The sequence below is a fragment of the Arvicola amphibius genome, chromosome 9 (genome assembly GCF_903992535.2).
Source record: "Arvicola amphibius chromosome 9, mArvAmp1.2, whole genome shotgun sequence".
Lineage (NCBI taxonomy): Eukaryota > Metazoa > Chordata > Mammalia > Rodentia > Cricetidae > Arvicola > Arvicola amphibius.
In genome coordinates, this window is record NC_052055.2 from 84278135 (window position 1) to 84293302 (window position 15168).

The following is a 15168-nucleotide window of genomic DNA, read 5'->3' on the forward strand; positions in this document are numbered from 1 at the left end:
CCATAATGCCAATAATGTTACAGAACTATTTATTTGTCTTCTGATATAATGAATTTCCTATTTCTAGATTAAAACATAGATGGAAATATGTGGTATTTTAATTTCTATAATTTAAATTTATGTGTATTAGGCATTTAAAAATATTACATTTTATTACTCAATTGATATATAACACTTTGACTAATTTCTTTGAATATTTCTGGTTTTTTGTAATATGGTTTCTCTGTGTGTTTGCAGTGTGTCCTGAAACTCTCTGTAGACCAAGCTGGCCTTGAACTCACAGGGATCTTCCTGCCTCTGGCTCCTAAGTGCTGGGATTAAATCATGCACCACCACTACCCAGCTGATCAATTTTTAAGTCATTATGCTAATGATATTTAATTCCACATTTTCTTCCATTGAGTATTCTTTCATTTTTAATAATGGATAAAGATATTTTGGATAGCAGAATTTTCTTCAGTCTTCATTTGTAGAATACAATAGGTTTTATAGGAGTAAGCACTCAAAAAATGCTGGTGTTTATAGAGACCAAGTTAATATTTAAATGTTTTTGTTGTTTAGTCTTACAGTTATTAGGATATAATTTCTCCCACAAGTCATCATTTAAATCAATATGAGGAAAATCTTTAAGTGGGATTGTAAAATTTTCAAGTAATCCATAAGTGTTAATAAATGAATCTTAGAGGAAAAAGAAGAAAACAATAAATTGGGAGAATAATGTTTGAAATATCAACAATATAAAATATGAATGATATTTATGTAACATTAGAGATACAAGCAGTAAACATAAGAAACTAATTTCTATTACTACAAATCTTGAACACAATAATGCATCATTTAGCAGAATACTAGTCTAAGAAATAAATCATTAGGCAATTTTATTATTGGACAAATATCATAGCATTTGATTAAAAAAATCTACAGCGTATGGCCCCCTACATAACTGGGATATATGACCTATTTGCAGTAATTCACCAGTGAACTTTGTTTGCTTAAAAAGGACAGTGGATCACAGAATATGAGATTAAATCATGTACAAAGGAAAATGAGGCAATTGCTAAACATAATGCACAGATGTTTGAAATTTGCTGAAGATGCATCGGGGCATACTATTTTATAGTCAATGTCTTAAAAAGTATAAAGCATACACACTGAAGTAATGACAAAATGTAGCACATACGTAATAAGCATAGCTTTTTATTACAGATGTCAAAATTGAAATATTGGAAACCTGGGAACCCCTCTAGGGTCAAGTCTCTTGACAACCCTCAGGTAGCTCCTTAAATTCAGATATATGCTTCCCTGCTCTCATATCCACCCTTCCTATATCCCAAGCACCCCATTCCTCCGAGCTCCCCCCGCTCTCCCCTTCACACTTTTCTCTCCCCATCTTCCCTTGGCCCAGTCTTGCCCAACCCTCAAGTTCCCAATTTTGCCTGGCGATCGTGTCTACTTCCAATATCCAGGAGGATTACTATATCTTTTTTGGGAGTTCACCTTCTTATTATCTTCTCAAGGATCCCAAACTTATAGGCTCGATGTCCTTTAATCATGGCTAGAAACCGAATATGAGTGAGTACATCCCATGTTCATCTTTATGGGTCTGGGTTACCTCACTCAGAATAGTGTTTTCTATTTCCATCCATTTGCCTGCAAAATTCAAGATGTCATTGTTTTTTACCGCTGAGTAGTATTCTAGCATGTATATATTCCACAGTTTCTTCATCCATTCTTCCACTGAAGGGCATCTAGGCTGTCTCCAGGTTTCCAGGGAGACGCCCCCAGTTAGTTCCTTGGGCAGCTGAGGAGAGGGAGCCTGAAAAGGCCAGTTCCTATAGCCATACTGATGAATTTCTTGCATATCACCATGGAACCTCCACCTGACGTTAGATGAAGAAAATGACAGAGCCCCACCTTGGAGCACCGGACTGAGCTCCCAAGGTCCTGATGAAGAGCAGAAGGAGAGAGAACATGAGAAAGAAAGTCAGGACCGTGAGGGAACCTCCAGCTGGCGACAGATGGGGAAGGTGACTGAGCCCCACATTGGAGCACTGGACTGAGCTCCCAAGGTCCTGATGAGGAGCAGAAGGAGTGAGAACTTGAGGGAGAAAGTCAGGAACGAGAGGGGTGCGTTCACTCATGGAGACGGTGGGACAGAACTAATGGGAGATCACCAACTCCAGTTGGAATGGGACTGATGGATCATGCGACCAAACCCGTCTCTCTGAGTGTGGCCAACAGCGGGGGCTGACTGAGAAGCAAAGGACAATGGCTCTGGGCTCTGATTGTTCTTCATGGACGGGCTCTGTGGGAGCCTTCTCAGCTTGGTCGATCACCTTCCTGGACCTGGGGGGAGTTGGGAGGACCTTGGTCTTAGCATAGAGTGGGGAACCCTGATGGCTCCTTGGCCTTGAGAGGGAGGGAGGGGAGGTATGGGTGGAGGGGAGGGGAGGGAAGGGGGAGAAGGAGGGGAGAGAAAGGGGAGAAGGAGGGGAGGGAGGGGGGAGGAGGAGGGAAGGAGATGGAAATTTTTAAATATAAAAAAAAATAAACCATGAGAAAAAAAAAATTGAAATATTGGAATACTTCTATTTAGAATTTTTCATGTGACTACAGTGCAGGAGGATGTGTTTACATCAGGCTCACTACAGACAGGTGAGTCATGCATTGCATTATGATTTTAGCCTGATAGCAATGTCACTTCAGAGTAGGAAATTTTTAACTCCATCAGCTTTTTTAAGGGACCACTGTTGTGATATGAAGTCTGATGTTGAAAGGAACTGTATATAACATAAAGAAATTAAAGTAAAAAGAGAGGACAAGATTGATCATAGAAACATTCTGAAAAAGTAGTAGTTATTATATTTTTTGTTTTGTTTTGTTTGTTGTTTGTTTGTTTGTTTTATTTTTGTTTTTCAAGACAGGGTTTCTCTGTAGCTTTGGTGTCTGTCCTGGAACTCCCTATGTACACCGGACTGGCCTCGAACTCAGAGATCTGCCTGGCTCTGCATCCCAAGTGCTAGGATTAAAGGCGTGAACCACCATCACCTGGCCCGGACTTTTTTTTTAATAGTTGGGCACAAAGTCTGGGCACAATTCTTCTGAGTCCTTTCAAATGTCAGCAGCAAGGTTTTCTACCATTCACGGAAACATTCCTTCCATATCTTTAAGACTATCAATTTGATAGTAAGTTTGTAAAAGAGCATGCAATTGTCTGCTGGTCACTTCATATGGAGCAAAGTCTATGAGGCTACATTTCTCTGGGTTCAAAGTTGACAGTTTGGCCTTTGTGAAGATCACTGGGCTCACACATAAGTCTCTGTAAATTAAATGTATAAATGGGAATATATTTGGGACCTTCAACCATGTTTCTATACAAAAAGTTTTCTTCTTTTTTTCCAACTAGCCAAATTTCCCATCCTCTTTTCTGGAAACCAAATGCACATCTACTGGACTACTAAGAGCTGATGGAGAATAATGTTTTACCTTACGTTTGTACTTCTCAAAATATCCTTCATACATACATATTCTTTGCCTATCAACATACATACCAATACCTATCTCTAGACTTCACGTCCAAGTTTCTATATCTATGCACAGAAATATGCTTGTAGTAACCTTTACTTGTGTGCTTTCATTTCTTTGTCTGAACAAACGTGAGTTCACCACTGTCAGGGTTCTTAATCCAGGACCACACGGCATGACTTGTATAATTTAGGGATTGAACTAACGAGTGCAATCAGTGATGAAGAAACAACAGACACATATGGAGAATATCTGGTTAAGGGGGGGCTGAAACTTGATGGAAAAACACAAACAGCAACCTCGAGACTTGGCCAGTTGGCTATATACAGCAAAAACAAGGAGTGTAGTGATGAGTTGCGGGCAGGCCTGCTTTTCGTCCTGCCCAGCTCTCGGCCACCGGCTAGCTTTACCCGAAATAACAACACACAAATTGTATTCTTTTAAACACTGCCTGACCCATTAGTTTCAGCCTCTTAATCACATCTTGACTAAACCATATCTAACAATCTGTGTAACATCACGAGTGGTGTCTTACTGGGAAAGATTCAGCATGTCTGACCTGGTGGCTCTCTCCATCGCATCTGTCCCCCTGAGGAGAGGCGTGGCGGTCTATCTCATTTAGGAGAGGCATGGCATCTGATTGAGCCATCTACCTCACTTCCTTCTTTCTGTTCTGTCTACTCCACCCACCTAAGGACTTGCCAAGGCAGTTTGTTTATTAGCCAATGAGAATCCTCCATCAGAGGAGGATTAGCTAATCTTGTTTGGAATCTTTTTGGGTAGTAAACTCATCTCCCATTCATCCCAGAAGCTGCAGTGGAATGCTTGTTCACACACTGATTTTTAGCTAAAGGTCAAATATTCGTCAACATCCCTGTTTGGACCAACAGAAATCTTTCTGATTTGGGAAAGTCTTGCCTACATGAGTCTGAGTCACTGGGGTCCTTGATCCAGTTAGGGTTATGTCAATGATACACATTCACTGAGGACTTCATCTACTCTCCACAACTGATTATGAGTCTGTGCAAAGAAATTAAAGAAGAAAATTAGTACCTTGTTAAGACCATAGTTTAATGACACAAGGAAAATAATGTAAAATTTGAAGGACTAATTCACAAAAATATAAAAATACGAAAGAAAAAAAAGACAGTTTGAAATGCTGGAAATGAAGAAGAGTAAGTCAAATAGAAATCTCTTGGGATATTCTCATCGAGGTGTGGAATATTTGAGCTTGAAGAAAATGTAATGAACTGGAATAATCAAACAAGAACAAAGTTGAAATAAAAAGAAAATACTCGTATAAATTCAAATATACAAGCCAGACTCTGAAAATACCCATAACATTGACTTTGATGACAGAGAAGACTAAAGTTCTAAAAGGCATAGAAAACACTTTTCAAGAATCATTACAGAAAATTTCCCAGCTAGGAATAATGATACCAAACTAATTAAAGAAGCAAGTTAGGATACCCACAGAAAGATCCTCTATCATATTATTATATCACAATAACCACTCTCCCCTCTTATCCTCCCCTTTCTTCCCAAATACAACCCTCAACAGGACTCACTTCCATTATTATGCATTTTGGGTTTTTGTTTGTTTTGTGAACTGCTGAGCTTGACCAGAAATTTCTTCATAGACATCAACTTTGTTCTATCCACTAGAGTAAATGAAGCTCGCTCATTGTATCACAAAAGACAACTTTCTCTTCCCCAGCAGTTCATGCCTCTGAACTCTTTCCTTATAATCTCTGAGCCTATGTTTGTCTCCTCAATCACCTGGTGTGGATTCTCTATGTCTCATATCTGCACTGTAGTTTGGGTCACCTCTGGAATGGTCTGTGCCTATAACCACTCTTTGGTTGAGACTTTTATGAATAGTATTTTCATAATAATAAACAAAACACAATACATTTATACAATGACCATAGCAACCTATCTATTCAGTATATCAAGTTAAATGTTAACTTCACAAAATCCCATTTTTAAAGCATTATCACAGAAACTTACGCTGTATAAAAGTAGTGGTTTCCCCAAACAAGATGAAGGACTTTATAAGAGCATTTTGCAAATGTAGATTCAGGAAGTGGTGGTCCTGTTTATTATGCTAACACTATACTCTAAATTAGGAATGATTAGGGCCTGCTGGAAAATAATGAATGACAATTAAAAATCTAGCAGAGAATATAAATTAACATAAGAAATAGTGTTGAGGTAGAATTTTAATAGAGTATTAGCTATGTGAAGCAGAATTTAAACGCTATCCCTGGATGATTCCAAATGCACATGCATAAAATTAAACAGTGAAGAGAACCAAGAATCACTAAAAGCCATGGGATTACAAAGTCTTCAGAGAGGAAGAGGAAGAGCATGAGATGACATCATAGTAGATATATAGCGGTTAAATAATGTCTGTGTCAGTGAGTGGTATATAAGTTCCATTTAGGACTAACGAATCTGAAGTCTGTTATTTTGTGCACCTTGGATAGTTGTGGCTTTCCTTGTCAATCTGAGGAAGGATGAGAGTTGCACTACACTCTAAAAATATTGATAAATTATTAGGAGTAGGTAAAACCGTTACTCATCTAGCTATAGGCTTTTTGTTTGATAATATTTCTAAATATGGTTTGCATTTTATTCAATGCTTTGGAAAGTCAATCAAAAAGTGACGGACTACTCTCATGATGCTTATGCCACTTTTGTAGCTGTGAGCATGTTTTGCCAAACCAGATATTATTATAGCTCACAGAGCTCCAGATGGACAAGATTGATGATTGCTTGTCTACTTCAACAGTGCTGAAAGCAGTGTCTTCTTGCAAGCAATAAATGATGCACAGAAAATGTTGAAAGCAACATGTGGGCATAGCTTGATAGCATGTATTTATGATTTTGCTTGTAGTTCCAGGTCAGTGAAGTCAGAAAGTCAACCTTTTCATATAAGTAGAAGATTAAGATTAAAATATTAATTTCTTTTCCATATAATGGTTAATGTGTTTTCTAACAAATACAAATTATTGTCCTTTATTAGAGATGTATCTTTTAATTGACTCTTGGAGTAAGTTTCTCTTATGTGGCACTGTCTGCCGCAGTCCACATTTCTAATTAAGAATTTTGCATATTAATCACAAGTTCTAGCTACCAAATTGATTTTGCATAGTATTCTGTTCACAGATTTATTATTTTATTCTTTGATTACTTCAGAAACTTTAAGTAATTTTAGATTTTTTGTGCTGAAAAATCAAGAGTAAAAATAGTATTTTATTTATTTAGTTCATGTGCATATATATATATATATATATATATATATGCTCATACGAATGTGTATGTATATGTGCATTGTGTTTGCATGTACCCTGTACATCCATTATCAAGAATGTCTGAGCCAATTTAGTAGTAGTTAAGCTGAATTTGGTATTTCTTATTGGAATAACAATGACCCACCCCTACTCTATCAACTAGTGAACCTGGGTCACTGAAGTTATCTGTTCCATGTTTCTTTGGCCTGAATACCTTTGTAGTCTGTACATGCTTATGCTGGAAATGGTATTCTTATTTAGAGATGGTAGTCTCATTGTAGACTCTTTATAAACATATAGCTACTGCCTACTCTTCACCCTCAGAATTCTTGTAAGGTTCAAGGCTTTATTTTTTTCTAGTCCGTCTAATATAAGATTCTATTGCAGTCTGGCATATGGGTAGAGTGTCTGTAGGATGCTACCCTTTTCCACCTGGAACAGCCAGATGCAGTCTTTTGTCTGTGATTTGTGGATGAAACAGTTTCCTATGCCCTTCTTACCTGCAGGAAATCCTCTGTTTTGAATGAATGCAAAGCCTTGGTTGCAGAAGTGTTCTCTTTTTCATAGTAAGTGAAAAATAGGTCTTCTTTATGACTCTCCAGTCATATTTCTTTACTTAAGCCTAATGTTGCTGCTGCAAATGTAAGGTTTTGTATCAAAAGAATAGTACAGAAGTTTGAACTGATTTCACTTTATGAATTTCCAATCATGGGTTGGAAAACTCCTTTTGGTTTCTTGACCTAACCTCAATTGTTTTTACGTTCAAGCAGACTTCCTCCATATCTTAAGCTAAGACATAACCTTTATAAGACATAACCTAATAACTTTTATTCCTAGATCAAGAATTACATGAGCTAATACCTTTTAACTGGCTTTGATCATGATATGCCCCTTCCCCTAAGTTCAGAGAAACTCTAAGTAAAACTCATATGTCATTCCCTGTCATGGGAAAATGGTCTGTATTCTGTCAATTTTATTTTAAATAAATGCTGATTGGCCAATAGCCAGGCAGGAAGTAGCGGTGGGACAAGCAGACAGAAAGTAGAAGTGGGTCAATGAGAAAAGAATTCTGAGAAGGAAGTCCTAGTCTGCAGTCGTGACCCAGCCACAAAAGAAGTAAGATGTGACTATCTAGCTAAATAATGACTGGGAAAACAGAAACCACAGACCACATTTCCCTAATGTATTCGAAAAGCCTCGTCACTCAGTGAAATTTAAGTTACCTGCTTGGCTTGGGCACTCAGCTCTCTGCTGGGCTTATGAAGTTTTATTTTATGGTTATCTTTTCTCTGTCATTGCTAAATGAGGAATGACATTTTCTTACACTTTGAAACAATCTGCAGGAAGTAGAAGACCTCAGATGTGTTCTAACTGTAAAACATTATTGAGCTGTAGAATTATGATTTATTAACCTTTCAGTACATATGCTGTTTCAATTAAACTATTTACCAACATATGTTCTAGCACACTAGCTGACTCTCAACATATCATCTTTATTCTGAGCAAGATTCTTTTATATTCTACCAAGAAACTCAAACAATATAAAATTCATTCTCTCAGTGCCTTTTTTTTTTTTGTCTGCTATTTCATCTTTATTATCCCTACTTTTTTTTTGTGCTATTCTTTTTTTTTTATTTTTTTTATATTTAAAAATTTCCATCTCCTTCCCTCCTCCTCCCCCCTCCCTCCCCTCCTTCTCCCCCTTCTCTCCCCTCCTTCTCCCCCTTCCCTCCCCTCCCCTCCACCCATACCTCCCCTCCCTCCCTCTCAAGGCCAAGGAGCCATCAGGGTTCCCCACTCTATGCTAAGACCAAGGTCCTCCCAACTCCACCCAGGTCCAGGAAAGTGATCGACCAAGCTGAGAAGGCTCCCACAGAGCCCGTCCATGAAGAACAATCAGAGCCCAGAGCCATTGTCCTTTGCTTCTCAGTCAGCCCCCGCTGTTGGCCACACTCAGAGAGACGGGTTTGGTCGCATGATCCATCAGTCCCATTCCAACTGGAGTTGGATGGAAATAGAAAACACTATTCTCAGTGCCTTTTTATACTGCAGCATATGAAGATACATATATTCCATCTATATATACAATGAATCAAGACACCTCTCTCTATCTCTCATCTCTACATATGCATAATAATATAGCCATATGTAGATTGTGTTTGTGAGTTTCAGTATTTTTTTTTTGCAATTTCAACTTCTTTTTTTTTCTCCTTGTTCATTTGTTTCCATGTTGATTGCAAATCTTCATAAGGAATATGTAACTGGTTCTTCTTTGTCTTTTAATTTAGATGTTATTGTTGCAGGGAAAAAGGCAAGAGGGAAATAACTAAATTGCTTCACTGTGACAAGGAAACAGTGTGGGAAAAGTTTGGTTGTCATAGTCATTTCCTATTTCCTGAATGGAAAGTATAATAAATATTTTAATAGATACAGCTTTTCTCAGCTCAGTCTATTAATAGAGTGTGATAAGTCAGTTTAATCAGCATTTTAGCTGAAGGTGGGTTATCTTATTGGCATCGTTACCTTTAGGTATTCAAAGGACATGTTTAACCAAGTGTCTAACCATTTTAAGAAAAGGCGTAGAACATAAAATAGAAGAAGGTATGAGGTTGGTATTGAGGCATATCTATCAAAAAGTAGATGAGAACTGTGTTATTTTGTATGACTATATTTATATTCTCTTGAAAGAATTGGTATATCATCTTGAAAATATAAAGTAGTTCCAAGTTACTGAAGGAGACTGTTTTAGGCATTTCTTGGAGACAGGCTTGGGATAAAGCTTTGTCATGAGTCTTTGAAGCATTTTATATACTCTAAAAGAGGAGTTCACTTAAATATATAACATCCAAACACTTCTAAATCATCATCTAAGAAGTATATTGTAATGTCTTAATTTTTTAAATTGAGGACATGCTAATGTAGTATGATTTAAAAACCATATTTACTGCATAAATAAAAATAGGGTAACATTCACTCATTCGTGAATTAAGGATTTATTAAGATTTTTCATCTATTTTTCTAGAAATCTGATGCCAGCTGTATTATAGTTGATAATTCCTGAAAATACATATCAAGAGCTGGAGAGATGATGTAAATGGAGGTCTCCCTGTCTTATGTCCTGCAGACACTTTTAAGTAATCATTCAGAGGTTTAATACTAATTGTAAATTATTTGGTCTATAGCTCAAGCTTATTATTATCTATTTCTTACTTTTAAATTAACTCATTTCTATTCATCTATATTTTGACACAGGGTTTGTGGCTTTACCTGTGCTATAGTGCTTCTTGTGCCTCCAGCAGCTGTCTCAGCTCTTTTGCTCACTCTTCCATTTTTCTCCCTGTTTCTTTCTCTGGCTTTACTGCCCAGCTTTATTCATCTGACTATAGGCAGAATCAGCTTTTAATATTAACCAATGGGAACAACATATATTCACAGCTCACAGAAGAATTATCCCACAGCAGGATTGCTCAACAGTTAAGGGCACTGGCTGCTCTCCCAAAGAACATATATTCAAATACCAAAATCCACACATCAGATCACAACCAATTGTAACTCCAGTTTTAAGGATTTTCATGCCTTCTTCTGGCATCTGAAGAAATTTCATACAAACAGTACATAGATTTAAGCAAAAACACCCATACACATAAAACAAAAATGACAATCTAAAAAGATAATTTAAAAAAACTCCATGTCTTCCAAAATCTCATATCAATTTTTTCATGTTATGTTAACCTTTCTTTCTTCCTTCCTTTCTTTCTTTCTTTCTTTCTTTCTTTCTTTCTTTCTTTCTTTCTTTCTTTCTTTCTTTCTTTCTTCCTTCCTTCCTTCCTTCCTTCCTTCCTTTCTTTCTTTCTTTCTTTCTTTCTTTCTTTTCTCTCTCTCTCTCTCTCTCTCTCTCTCTCTCTCTCTCTCTCTCTCTCTCTTTCTTGTGAAGACTACATCTGGTTCTTTATTCCAGGTTTTCTGGAAAATCAAGATCCCCCTGCATCATCTTACCAAGTGCTAGGGTTAAACATGTATGTTACCATATTAGGGCACTACTTACAAATTTCAAGATTAAATTTAGTTTTATTTTTTTAACTTTAAGAACATTTCGGTAACTTAGTTGCTTGTCCCACTTTTGTTGAATATCTTGTAGAGTGAGAGTACATAAAATTCTTTGATTATTCTATATTTTAGTAAAGTTTTAATGAGTTTCCTCATCAAAGATATTAAGATTTAAACTACCATAGATGTAGTTGTTATTATAAAATTATATTTATATTTGGTGATTTGAAATATAGAAGTATAGGAGAGCGTTGTGGTATATTTGATGATAGGTTTTTGCATATATGTGTGTTCTTTACAAATTGTAATTAGTGTTTTTTGTAATATCTAATGCTTTCTTCCCTAAGATGTCTTTATTTCTTTTCTTGACAGTGTTCCAAATATCAGAAACACTGAAAATTGTATTTCTGTCATTGTTATTTCATACTTTAGTGACCATTTATGCAGTTATTTTATTATTAGTTGCCATACACTTTCTCAGAAAAATATATGAATAGAATTTCAAGGTCCTAATACATGAACATTCTGATCTTGTAATGACAACAATTGTACAAATATTTAATCCCGTACTTATGTATTCATTGTCTTTCTTTTTTTCTGAACTTTTAAAATGCACATAGACTTCATTGCTATAACATATTTTTGAAAATTTATTGTATCAGTTAATATCTCCTTTTAAAATATCTACTTCATGACTTTGAAAGCCTGTGTGAACTCCATAGGAATGTAAATCTATCTGCAGGTATTTTTGCCTAACATAATCTACTTACTGGTCCTTGACATGCAAATAAGTATTCTTAACTCAAATGTTCTCCTTAATTTTCACTACCAGTTTCCTCAGTAGTATTGTTTCCTACAAAACTACTCTTCACAAAATTCTGTGCCACTGCTATTCCTCATATTAAATCAGAACATCTTTGTAAATAACTTCTTTTTGTGAAATATTCAAGTGAACACTAATCATTCTTGTAATTGCTTTGAGTCTTATTTTTTTCAAATCTAACTGCTACTTTAAAAATATTTTGAAAGTCATGTTATGTGATTACAATGTTATCAGTAATTGACTGCTTGGCTAATCCTGAAGTAACTTCACATTAAGTATTACCTATATATTATTGGCCTACAGACATGTTATTGGGTGTTTGTTTTAACATTAGTTGATGGGGGATGACCTAACCCTTTGTGAGTGGCCTCACTTCTGGAGAAGGTAGTTCTAGGTTGAATAAGAAATCTAACAGACTGCCAGTGGCCCCATAGACTATCCAAGCTTCACAGTTCTCCCCCACATTTAGTGGGTCTTACTTGCTCCTATGCAGGTTTGCATGCTATCATTCCAGAGCCAGTGAGCTCTCACTAGCTGTGGTCAGCTGTTTCTGTAGGTATCACCATCATGGTCTTGAACCATTTACTCAAAATATCTCTCCTCCTTGTCATTGGCTGGTCTCAGGTAACTTGGCCCAGTGCTTAACTGCAGAACTCTCTAGTTACTTCCGTCAGTGGCTGGTTGAAGGTTCTAGGTGACAATTAAGGTAGTCATCAGCCTGATTGCAGGAGAAGGCCAATTTAGGAACGCTCTCCAATGTTGCTTAGAGTTTTAGCTGGTGTCATCCTTGAGGATTTCTGGGAATTTTCCTAGGGCTACATTTCTTGATAGCCATTTAATGGCTCCCTCAATCAAGATATCTCTTTCTTTTCTCTTTTTCACTGTCCTTTCCCCTTTTTGAGCATCTCATTCCCTCATGCTCTCCTTCTCACTCCCAGTCTCCCCTCCTCCTCCTCCTCTTTAACCTTCCTTTCTTCTCCATCCTAATTTGTTGGGAGGAAGCTGCTTGTTGGTTCTCAGCTGTCCAGCCCCAATATAATCACACAGATACTGTATTAATTAAATCACCGGTTGGCCCATTAGCTCTAGCTTCTTATTAGCTACCTCTTACATATTGATTTAACCCATTTTTAGTAATCTGTGTATTACCACATAGCTGTGACTTACTGCATAAATTTCTCTGTAGCTCTGATGGGGCTACATGGCTACTCTTTAAACTCCGCCTTCCTTCTCACATCATTTAGCTTCCATTTTATTCATCCTACCTCTGTTCTACCCAATCAGGCCAAGCCAGTTTCTTTATTCATCAATGGTAATCACAGCATACAGAGGAGAATCCTACATCACTTCCCTTCTTCTGTTTAAATAATAGGAAGGTTTTAACTTTAACATAGTAAAATTACATATAACAAAGCAGGTATCAAACAATAATTATACTTACAATATTTTATATTTTATCATAAATAAGGAAAACTATAGCTATAAATTTTTAACTCCATCAAAGACTCCAGAAGGACTTAATATTACCTAAGTAAGCAATAAGTTCATTGTAAGCAACTTCCAAAACTCTAGAATTGACAGAGACGTCTCACTGCCTGGACAGTTACGCAAAGCTCTTTTGAATTGTTGGGGCATCCATCTTCAGCCTACAGGCCCATAGTATCCAGCAGAATTTTCCATGAAGCAGGAAATCTCAAAGACTGTTCCACCTATATTGGCAGTTTGTCAGTCACTTTCTTTTGTGTCCTGAAGAATGTCTGGAAGACAATTTTGTGAAGCAGGAACCTTGAAGAACTGTCTCACCTTAAGGCAAATTCAGTAGTTATTTCTTTGTGAGTCCTGCATGTCCAGTTAAGCAATCCAGGCAAGAGCAATTTCTTGCCCAAATGGCTAACCAACTCCATAATCAGCCTGTTCAATGCCCATATTTCTCTGGAAGTAGATTGAAACTACCAGGAGCAGAGGTGTCTCACTGTCATGAAAAATCCTAAATTCTTAAAACATTTAAAATGCCATTTTCTGAATGTCATTGAAAAGTTTGAAGATTATCTATCTAATTAAAATATATCTCTATATATCTAGAAAATCTACATAACATGACTGTGAGCTTCACTACTATAGATGACTCCCTATGAATCTATATTTCTTAATTATACATTGCATTTTTAAAAGCTGCACAAACGCAATACCTTAATAAAGAGCAGAAATATACATATAACAGAATTGACCTTAAATTTATATCAATAAACCAAGATCCATACCAAAGCAAAGTATCCAACTATATAGCATATCCCCTATAAAAATAAACAGATATTTGTAAACAATATTTGTAAATATGGGCATAGTTCTCTAGACTACTTCCTGCTGATTGGGGTTGCTATTAATCAAGTCTGATGGTGTATCTTGTGTGGTAGGTTCATCTCAGTCAGCAATTAAAATAGTAATTTTTGGGGAGTGTTCACAGAGACCTTTCTGGGGAATTTTGTTGCATCAAACTATATTAGTTTGGAAGCAATCTGTAGGTTCTTATCCTCTGTGGAAACATAAGAAGTACCTCTTTTCCAAAGCAACATATCCTTAGACCCAAATTATGAAGTAAGGATACCTTTATAATATACATGCTGGTTTATCTTAGCAGCCCATACAATGAAATGTCTCTCTGTACTTAGTTCCTTCACAATCAAAAACTTCAAATAAAACAATAATATACATAATGCAGACTTTCTGTGCATAATTCTTCTTTATGTGGCTTGATTTTACTCTATCTTTACTCCTTTAATCTTTGATTGTCTGTACTCTGTCTCTTTAAAGACCTTACCTTTTTTTAAAAAAACCATTTACTTCTTTTTATGTCTATATTTTTCTTCTCTCTTCCAAGCCTACGTACATTGATTCAACACTGTAACCCATTTAGAGCTCTTTCTCAAGTAATTTGTCTTTATTGTATATCTGTAATTTTTTTCAAAAGTGCTTATTAAAATACTAAGCCTTTCTTATTAACTTAAGATACAGCATTACTAAGGCATATATAGTACTTGCTCCGTACAGTCCAACATGTTGGAAGTCTGTTCACTATATATGAAAGCTGAGCACATTGTCCCAGTTCCATGTATGTAGCGGGTTTATGTCAAGCCATTAAGCAGCTGTAGCACTCTGCCCACAAAACCTATTTAAATGTTTTGCCTCCTGAAAAAGCCAGAGCTCATACTGGCAGCAAGGCCCAGAAAGTCAGCATTTCAAATAGTGTGGCTTTTTCTTTTTTCTTTTTTTTTTTTTCTAGAGAGCTAAGGTACACCACCAGCAAACATCAAGAAACTGTATTAAACTCTGTATTTTTGTGTCTAGAATTCTTTTTCAAGCCCTCTCAGGTTCTAAGTAGAATTTAGTTGGCCTCATGGCTCCAATTTGTTCAAAGGAAGCAGTTTGTTGGTTCCCTGATGTAGGAGGGTCTTCTGTTTTGTGTTGATTCCATTGGTT